Below are 10,930 nucleotides of genomic sequence, written 5' to 3' on the forward strand. Positions count from 1 at the left end.
GATTGAAGGAGAATAACTCGGAAGCTGACGTGGACAAGAGTGAAGAATAAGAAGCTTAACGGTTCTACGTGGGAAGTCGTTAGGGACTTTAGAAGTTAGTTCGGTTCGAGTTGTAATTCAAGCTATAAATAGTGGCCTTAGAGTTTATAGATCTTCGGCTTTGTATTGTGAATTTTGGGTCTTTGGTTTGTAACATTAAGAAGTGTTATACAGTTCGTGTTTATACGTATTGAATACATTGTGCTATATCATAGGCCTTATAGTCAGTGCCGGACCAACCTTTTATATTGCCCCAATCAAAATTTAAAACTATGCACTCATACATGCTTTATCAAGATCACAAAACAGTATAAAAAATAACTTAAATTTTCATTAAAAAAATCAAATTTCATAATATGTTCATAAAAAACATTGATATAAAAACACTTATTGCTGAAATATAAATCTTCTTGCATTTTTCCCTGCAAAATCATCCATTAAACTTCTATAGTCAGGTTTTTCGACCATAGCAGTCTCAATTGTTATGTTTCTATTTTAGAATTAAGGTTTTAACTATTATCTAAAATATAAATTTACTAATATATTTAAAAAGTTTGACAAATCTTATTATAACTAAATATGCACAATAGATAATATTTTAACAAAATAATCTACAGATTTTCTTTTTACGTATATACTAATAATTTTTTTTAAAAAATATGCCCCACTAATTTTGAATGCCCTAATCCTTGGCTTGGTTGGCTTCCCCTCAAGGCCGGCCCTGCTTATAGTGTAAGTATTATGTTACTCTTTTACATCTAACTAGGCATCTTTTATAATACTAAAGCACAAATACAAATCAAAATTTGACAAATGAAAAATACAAAATACAATAGAAAAAAACACAATTCCTAGTTTTCAGCACATATATCCTAAATTTTCTTAGGATGCACGTTCAAAATCAATTGACTACCATTTTCAAACTGTTTTTATATAACCGGGTCGGTCCATTCTACAGACGGGATATATTATACTTGTGATCTAGATTATTAATTTTTTGTATGATTTTGTGGTTTGTGTTTTAGATCTGTATTTGCAAAAGATGGGTAAGATAATGATTTTTGTCTTTTAGAAAGTTTTAGGTGAGAAGATATTATATGTCATAAGATAGTTTGCTTGATTACAATAGTTGTTTATGTTGTCCAAAAAAATAAATAAATGATACTGTATATTAGTTAAATTTTATCTACTTAATTAAATTATTTGATATCTAATGTGTGTTGAATTTGATGATAATATATACATGTCTTTTATCTGTAATTCAATTAAAACATAAGAATATTGAATTTTTTAAAAAAATGAAAGATGAATTCATTTTAAAAAACATGATTTGTGTATGTTTGTATACAAGTTATATATATAATAGTTATGCTATTATTATTTTATTGAATTAAGTTATATTTTACATATGTCCTATTCAAAACCAGTAAAATTTACCCGGATCTCACAGTGGATTCCTTCATTAACTCGGAATCCCGCACTTGGAACCTTGAGGCAATTAGGGCTTTGGTGGATCCTCATGATGTAAAAATCATTGAAAGTATTCCGTTAAGTAGAAACCAGATGGAAGAAAGGAATGAACGGCATTTTACTAACAATGGAAAATATTCGGTAAAATCAGGGTATCATGTGGAACGGGAGATAAGGAAAAACCACCTGCTTTTTATGGGCCAACAGTGGATATACTAAAAGCCTTCTGTTGGGAAGTGCGGTGCCCACCAAAGATAAAACACTTTTTATTGCAACTACTTTCCGGTTGTATTGCGGTACTGAAGAATCTTAGTGTGAGAGGAATACAAGGGGATATAGGCTGTGTTCGATGTGGATATCCGGAGAAAACAATACACCATGTGTTTTTTGAATGTCCCCAGCACGTCAAGTATGAGCATTATCTAAAATACCATCGAATCCCGATATTTTTCCTACCTCCTCTATTTTTGGTAACATGGATCATCTTTTTTGGAGAGTCAATACAAAGATGGATGACCACCAATTTGCATGGATATTATGGTATATATGGAAAGACCGGAATAATAAAGTGTTTAGTAATCTGGATATTGATCCCAGGGATACACTTTAATTAGCAGAATTAGAATCATCACTTTGGGCTGAAGCACATGTAGTCACTGATCAGCAGAGGGAGCGACAGGTACAGCCCAGACTCCCATTGACAACTTCAGGACGATGGTGTTTTATAGATGGTTCGTGGAAAGAGAAGGAATTATTTTCGGGACAGGGATGGTGTAGTACATTATCGGGCTTTGATGGTTTATTAGGAGCAAGGAATGTAAGGGCATATCTTTCACCTCTTCACTCGGAGGTGGAGGCTTTGATTTGGGCAATAGAATGTATGAAGAATTTACGACAGTTTCAGGTTACGTTTGCAACGGATTGTTCTCAATTGATGAAGGTGGTTTCGGAACCAGAAGAATGGCCAGCTTTCAAAAGTTATCTGGAAGATATCAAGCTTCTACGGAGAAGCTTCTTCAACTCAGATATTGTTCATGTACCTCGGACGGAGAATCTACGGACGGATAGCATAGCACGCAGTGCTAGGAAGCAACCGTCTTTCGTCGTTCACATGGATGCGGAGTTACCGATTTGGTTCGCAGAGTCAATATGAATCTGTGAATGTCTTGTTGCCTAAAAAAAACCAGTAAAATTTATTAATTATTGTGTCTATTCATTTGTCGAGTATTAATTTTAGAATTTCTACTATATATATAATTTATTTTTTCATTATTTTGTGTCGATATAATGAATCTCCATGTTATCGGTTAAATATTTCTATTACCAAACATTATCGACTAAAGCAAGTGATTATACAATTTGTTAAGAAAATACATTTCAAACTGAAGCGAATATATAATGGAGTACAAACCAAAACCAAATTGTTTCGTGTTAAGAGCATTTCCAAAAGCAACTTCAAAACTTCAAATATGAAATGTTGCATGCTCTAAAAAAACTTCAAATTTTTAAATTTTGAAGTTTTGTACATTAGAACTTCAATATGAATTTTCACTGTACAAAAATTATATTGTTTAGTTTGGAAAAGCTAGAAATGAGAAGGTTGGAAAATCTAAATAAGCTTTACAGTCGGTGTAGATTTTATTATGTCGTGTAAAATTAGTGGTTCCATCCAAATTGCAGCAGTTCTTTACCATGTAAGGTATGTAATGTCAGTTAGTGTATGATATATCAGCAACCTAGACCAGAGCAAAACATAATCCAGAACAGGTTCTGCCATACTACGGGTATACATATCCTGTGCGTAATCGGTAACAATTTTTGTTTGTTGTACCGTTAATACTCATGTATAAAAATGAAAACTGAGTGATTCATTGATAATTGACCAAATACGATTAGGAAATCAAAATTTGATTGTCCTTACAGTTTGTAAAAAACAGAAATGAGAAGGTGTTGTAAAAAAAATAACAAACAGGCTTGAGCATTATTCTAGTAGCTACCACGTCGACAAATATTACAGATATGGTGGTGCTTCAGGATTCCAATGTACTGCGTCCAAGATCAGAACGAGATTGCCGGCGGATAAGTTGCAATATTCGTCAATGAGATTTGCTTGTAGCACCGTTAAATTCCAAAGGTGGATGAGTTCATTGATCATATGGGCAAATATGAGGAAATCCAAATACAATAGTCTTTATAGTTTAAGGGTAACTAGTGTCGGTCCACCCTACGGACGGGTTAGTATATGAAAGAATTGCATAAATTTATCATCATTTAGCTTATTTTAATTTAAATTCATCTTAAATTTCACAACGTATATTTTTTTTATTTTTATTATAGTATATTTATCTTAATATTAAAAGGAATGAATTACAATTTCATTCATATATAAATAGAAATTTCAATTATTTTAATATTTAATTTAATTTATTATATTTTATAATATTTTGTTTCTAAATTACTTTTTAAAAATATTTTAAAATTAAGTTATTCCTCTGTTTTATAATATTTTGTTAGTTTATCATAATTTTTGTAGTTTGCACCGAATATTTGTTTTGTACAATACATTGTTATTTTAAAATAATTTTTTATATTATTGAAAGTTATTTTATAAGTTTTTAACAATTTTTTTGTATTGTTTGCAATTAGGTTATTCATTATTTTTAGAATCATATTTTTGTTAGAAATATTTTCACGACCGTGACTAAGAAATTGTATGTTGTTAATTTTTAATTTTAAGAGTAGTTAACCAATATGGTGCTCTGATATGTTTTAAGTTTGATGTGTATTTTTATTGAATTTGTTTTCTGTTAGCTTATTATTTTATTGCGTAGAATTATTATTTTTTTCATCTTAAAACAAAAATGCATTTGTCCTAAAATATTTTTTATTTTAGTATATAGTTCATTATTACCTTTTCACTATTTTGTGTATAAAAGAATAATGAAAACATTTGTAATTTGATATATGAAAATTAAGTGTGATATATAATTATATAATGGTTTGAAGATACATTATGTGTTATACTACTAATTCATTATAAAAGATGTTAGTAACCATTTCTGAGACTGGAAAATATGTATCACAGATCTGCAATATACAAATCGTTAAGGTTTTATTCAATATAGTTAACTCTTTTTTTTTTCTTTTGTGCAACAGTCAATATATTTAACTTTGTTTGATAATATTCTGACAGCAAATTTTTATATACAGTGTATTTCTAACTTATATGATTTAATATATATATTTGTCATTTGGGCATCATGTGTGTTGTTCTGTTGTGTCAAGTTGTGTCAATTACCACTTGATGAGTCTTTCACTGCAAATGTTTTTGGATTCGTTGTATTCAATATACGCAATGCGTATCTAAAATAAAAAAAATCCAGTTTTTTTTTTGGATCATGCATGGTTGAAGTTTAAAATCTTCGTTGAAGTTAAATACTGATTAGTATTTTTCTTGTTGCAATAAGAAATAACTCTGTTATGTGTTGAAATACTGGACAATGTTGAGTCACTACTGGGTCAATGTTTTGGTAAAGTTACCGCAAAAAGTGTTGCTATGCTGGTTAGTTTCGGCGGGGTTATTTCTAATAGAAAGAGATCACCAGAGATTTTTTTGTTCTTTTGGAGATTAATGGACAAACCGAATACTTTATTTTCTCGTGTTTTCAAAGGGAGATATTTCAGGAATGCTTCACCCCTGGAACCCATTAGATCATACTCGTCATCTTATGGCTGGCGTAGTATTGTCTCTACTAGATCTCTGGTTAGCAAAAGACTAATCAAAAGGGTGGGAACATGATCATCTATCTCAGTATGGAATGACCCTTGGCTTCCATCCACTCGCCCGAGACCATCAAATAAAAATCAACACAATCTTTACCCGGAACTAACAGTGGATGCTCTTATCGATGGAACATCACGATCATGGAACCTACAGGTTATTCGGACTCTGGTGGATCCGCAAGATGTGAAAATTATTGAAAGTATTCCTATAAGTAGATCTCATCTGGAAGACCGGAATGGATGTCATTTTACAAACAATGGAAAATACACGGTTAAATCTGGATATAAAGTGGAACGAGTAAATCCGGATAGAGAAAGAATGCCACCCCAGTTTGGCCCTTCGATAACACCATTGAAGGCGTTCTGTTGGAAGTTACTCTGCCCACCCAAGTTGAAACATTTTTTATGGCAACTATTGACTGGATGTATAGCGGCTAAGAAAAATTTGAGGTCAAGAGGAATGCAAGGAGATACTGTTTGTGACCGATGTGGTGCTCCCGAGGAATCAACTAATCATGTGTTTTTTGAATGTCCACCGGCAGTTCAGGTCTGGGCACTTTCACGAATCCCGATGAATCCATATATTTTTCCCACTCAATCATTGTTTGCCAATATGGATCATTTATTTTGGAGAGTTTCCACTGAAATGGAGGATCATTCCTTTGCATGGATTCTCTGGTATATATGGAAAGGTAGAAACAAATTTCTTTTTAGTAATTTGGATATGGACCCGAGAGATACTCTCAAATTGGCAGAAACAAAATCGTTACTTTGGGTGGAAGCACAAAATTCTAAGACTCAAGGCATGGAACGCACCCAAGTTCTTGTATCTTTGACAATACCGAGTATACCAGGTAGATGGTGTTTTACAGACGGATCTTGGAAAAATGAGGATCGATTTTCAGGGCAAGGATGGTATAGTACCCTGGAAGGCTATGATGGACTAATGGGAGCAAGGAATACGAGAGCGAGTCAGTCGCCACTACACTCAGAGATAGAGGCCCTTATATGGGCAATGAAATGTATGAGGAATCTTAGACAGGCCTGGGTTACTTTTGCAACGGATTGTGCTCAATTGGTGAAGATGGTTTCGGAACCAGAATAGTGGCCAGCCTTTGCAAGCTATTTGGAAGACATAAAAGTTTTGAAGAGGAGTTTCAACAGCTCAGAGATCATTCATATACCACAGACACATAACTCAAAGGCGGACAGTCTCGCACGCAGTGCAAGAAAACAACCGTCGTTTGTCGTTCATATGGATGCAGAGCTACCGGGGTGGTTCGCAGAGTCTACATGAGTCTGTTTTGTTTGCTGACAAAAAAAAAATATTTATGAAACAGTGAGAGGGTCAACTTGACCAAATTTGTTTTGTCTCTCAGAATGTTTGTTCTGTTAGACATTAACGTGTCACATTCAGATGTATCATATTCAAAGACTAACAATAACATTTACTGAAATTATAAATTGAATCCCGGTGAAAATTTACCATAGCAAATCATCCCAAATCCTCATTACTCATAACTCATAAGCACATGATACATATGGATATGGTTTTGCATCTATTAGTGACATTCCTATTGTGTTGACTAAGTGTCTGAACCTAAATGCCTTTTTTGAAAAAAAAAATCTCCTTCAAATTTAACCCTGGCTTCTTCTCCTCTTTCCTCACTTTATTCAGAAAATTTGATTTGGATTTGTTGTTAATGGGGTCGACTGATCCACCGCCGTTGATTAAAAAACAGAGCCGTGTGCCTTTCGATGTACTCCAGCTTCCCCTTCTGCCTCATGCCATCGAATTTGAGCAACTGCCTCATGAGAAGCTTATCAGTCATGTCAGAGTCCACCACAACTTTCATCCCTATATTCACAAAAACTTTGAACCAACAACTTCTTTCTTGAAAAACAAAATCAAGTAAAAAATGATTGTATCTCTTGTAAACTCACCATGTCAAAGAGACTGTCGACCTCTGATGTGACAGTTTGAACTGCAGAAATAGTTTTTCCCATCTCTCTCACACTCTCCATCGCAGAACAAGTTCCAGTGATATTGTTGCTTTAATAGTTTCTCATCTGAGCACACGTCGACAATGGAAGAGCACTGTCAAATCATCGAGAAGAACAGATGTGAATAACCTTAAACTAAAGAACTACGGTTGAGAACAGATATCAAGTGTTCCATGAACGTAAATGGAAGCTTTGTATGTTGAGACAAAGCCTGCATCAAAATTTGATTGTCAATAAGATGCGTTTGAATATGCAGAAAGGCTGAGGTTACCACACTGACAATAAGAAAGCCTGTTACCACGGCGGCGATGTTGATACGCCCAAAACGGGAGGGATGGTTTTGGCCGGGTGTTTGATATGAACCGAGAAGGCGATGGCACTTCTGGAACTGGAATGAAATGAATGGATCGTCAAGAGATGCGGAATGACTCTTGATATACCACGATCTAAGGCTAACCACCTAAGAAACGATGAAGGTGTGTTGGCTAACCACCAAACGACACAAAAAGATGATTGGCTGACCACCAAATCAACGAGCCGGTTCAAACCGACGAACAAGCTACTAACTCTCTCACTCAGAGAAGAAGAACGAAATTAAACAACCAAACTGATTTTATTCATTGTAGAGATTACATATTTATAGGAATCTCTGGTCAAAGATAATAAAAGAAATACATGAAAAAGAGACATAGAAAATGATAGAAAATGGGCTAGACAACAGCAGGGCAACAGCTGGATGACAGCTTGAATATTTGTCCAGGTTCAATGTATCTTGAAGCATGTCCTGTGGACAGGGCCTGTACGCGAGTCAGTACAGTCCGAACTAGCCAGAGATGAAGTTGCACCGTCTATCTTGAAATCCACTCGTTCGAATTCAGTTATGTCTTGACCGTTGATCTTAGAATGCAAAACAGTACAGGAAAGACAAGCTCCAGTTCGGGGGATTCGGTCGTCTGGTTGTGGTTCTTGTCTGAGCTTCAATCGGGACGTACGCGGGACTGCTCGGTCAGTCTGATCGGTACGGTCGGATGAACGAACCTTGGTTGAAATGAGCTGAACGTCCTGATCTCCATACTGGTTGGCTCCGATGGACTGATCCTCGAACCGGGGCGTATCATTCCCTTCCTCTTCAAAAAGATTTGTCCTCAAATCTGAATCATTAAAAGGAAAAGGATTATATGCAAAAGGATTATAATCCACACAAAGCTCAGTTTGAGTTTGGTCCGACTTTTGGATGGACAAAGATACTTCCTTTTCTGGCTCGGTTTCAACGTTCTCCAAAGTCACCAACGGTTTCTGTTTTTGGCACTTGTTGGCATAATGACCGACCCTATGGCATTTGAAGCACCTCGTAGAAAGAACCTTGCTTGTGGGTTTCACAGCTTTGCTTTTATCAAAAGAAATCTTATTAGTTTTCAAATCAGAATTTGAAAGATACGAAGACTTACATTGCTGTTTTGGTGCTGATGAAGTGTAGGTGTTTCCCTTCTTTATGAGTTGCCGGACAGCATGAATCGCCTTATGCAACATCTTCTCCAAGCTAGCATAAGTCTGAATTTCGTTCTGGTCAGTCACATCATGGCTGCTCCTCTTGGTTTTGGTGAAGGGACAATCACCACTTCTGACCCACTTCTCATCATCGTACCTGTTTTGTTTCTTCCTTCGTTTCTGCACAACATCAAACCCATTAGAAACAAATTGTTTCTTATCTCCAAAAATCGTCTGGATTTTTTTTCAAACGCGATTCTTAAGGGGTAAAAAACGTCTTGTTGTGGGGTTGAAGCCAGATTTGATTTCCCGTGAAGTCCAATCATCCTTAAAAAACTTAATAAAAAGTTAGCAAATAAAAACCCTCACACTCACAAAGAGTTTAGCTCTCGATTTTTTTAGGTGATCACACAGAGTTCTTTCACTGGTTCAAAGGATGATAGAAAGTCAAGATTAAGCAATCAAAACCCAAAATAAACTTTGTGGGAAAAAGAAAAGAGAAAGAAAGATGAAGAGATATTTTTGTGTGGATCCGCCTTAATTGTCCTAAGGCTGGGTTTCTCTTCCACCACTCCCCCTAGATTTCTCTTCAGAAGTGATTCAAGCCAAACTTTTACTCTTTTTTTTATCGATTTTTTTTTTAAATGGCGATCACAAGGGAGTAAAATAACAGCCCGGATCCAAAAAGAAATAAGAAAAGAAAATGATGACGAGATGAGAAGATGAAAAGAAGATAGAAAACAAACCAGCCAAAGTGGCTCTGATACCAAGTTGATACGCCCAAAACGAGAAGGATGGCTTTGGCCGGGTGTTTGATATGAACCGAGAAGGCGATGGCACTTCTGGAACTGGAATGGAATGAATGGATCTTCAAGAGATGCGGAATGACTCTTGATATACCACGATCTAAGGCTAACCACCTAAGAAACGATGAAGATGTGTTGGCTAACCACCAAACGACACAAAAGATGATTGACTGACCACCAAATCAACGATCCGGTTCAAACCGATGAACAAGCTACGAACTCTCTCACTAAGAGAAGAAGAACGAAAATAAACAACCAAAATGAATTGATTTTATTCATTGTAGAGATTACATATTTATAGGAATCTCTAGTCAAAGATAATTAAAAAAATACATGAAAAAGAGACATAGAAAATGATAGAAAATGGGCTGGACAACAGCATGGCAAAAGCTGGACGACAACTTGAATATTTGTCCAGGTTCAATGTATCTTGAAGCATGTCCTGCGGACAGGGCCAGTACGCGAGCCAGTACAGTCCGAACTAGCCAGAGATGAAGTTGCACGGTCTATCTTGAAATCCACTCGTTCGAATTCAGTTCTGTATTGACCGTTGATCTTAGAATGCAAAACAGTACGGGAAAGACAAGCTCCAGTTCGGGGGATTCGGTCGTCTGGTCGTGGTTCTTGTCTGAGCTTCAATCGGGACATATGCAGGACTGCTCGGTCAGTCTGATCGGTACGGTCGGATGAAAGAACCTTGGTTGAAATGAGCTGAACGTCCTGATCTCCATACTGGTTGGCTCCGATGGACTGATCCTTGAACCGGGCATATCAACACGGCCCAAGGAGTTATTTTCCGACCAACCAGAGGCAAGAAGCCTTAACAAGAGGGGTAGGTGATAGAATCTAGATCAAGCATCGACCGGTTCGGATCATGGACACGGCCCAAGGAGTTATTTCCCGACCAACTCAACAAATTAAGACTGATGGTCGAGCTAGAATCCACTTTGGACGAGCTGGACGAAGTGTCACTTACTTGGATGAGATGAGTGAGCTAAGTGACATTAGCTTGGAGCTGAATGAGCTAAGTGACACTGAAGATGGAGCTGGTTTAGTTGCTGGGCGAAATGAGCGTTTCTCAGCTTCAGCCCAAGGAAAAATTCATAACAAATTCAATTTGAGTCAGTTTTACACCAAATTCGACCAGGCCTTTGCTGATGGTATCCTGCCCATTTGCATCAAGAAATATCAACAAAAGGAGTCAAAGTCGTGATCATCCAAGAGGCATTCAACAACACACTTATTTCTAGTCAAGATTCTTAGTCTTTGTTTATGTTTTCTAAGTTTCTAGTTTTCTACAAAACTCTTAAGTCTTTCTTTGACTCATTGTACTATAAATA

At 36.0% G+C, this 10,930-nt stretch overlaps 1 protein-coding gene across 2 annotated transcripts in view; it reads left to right on the forward strand.

Moving 5' to 3' along the window:
• The window catches only part of LOC106307640 (calcium-transporting ATPase 8, plasma membrane-type-like), an 18,169-nt gene extending 17,918 nt beyond the window's left edge, over positions 1-251 (forward strand). For both annotated transcript variants that reach the window (XR_001263364.1, XM_013744675.1), the window contains one exon: positions 9-251. The gene's annotated coding sequence lies outside the window, so the exon portion shown is untranslated. The remainder of the gene's footprint in view (positions 1-8) is intronic.
• Positions 252-10,930: the final 10,679 nt, after the last annotated feature.

This window comes from Brassica oleracea, chromosome C1, assembly GCF_000695525.1.
Source record: "Brassica oleracea var. oleracea cultivar TO1000 chromosome C1, BOL, whole genome shotgun sequence".
Taxonomy (NCBI): Eukaryota; Viridiplantae; Streptophyta; class Magnoliopsida; order Brassicales; family Brassicaceae; genus Brassica; species Brassica oleracea.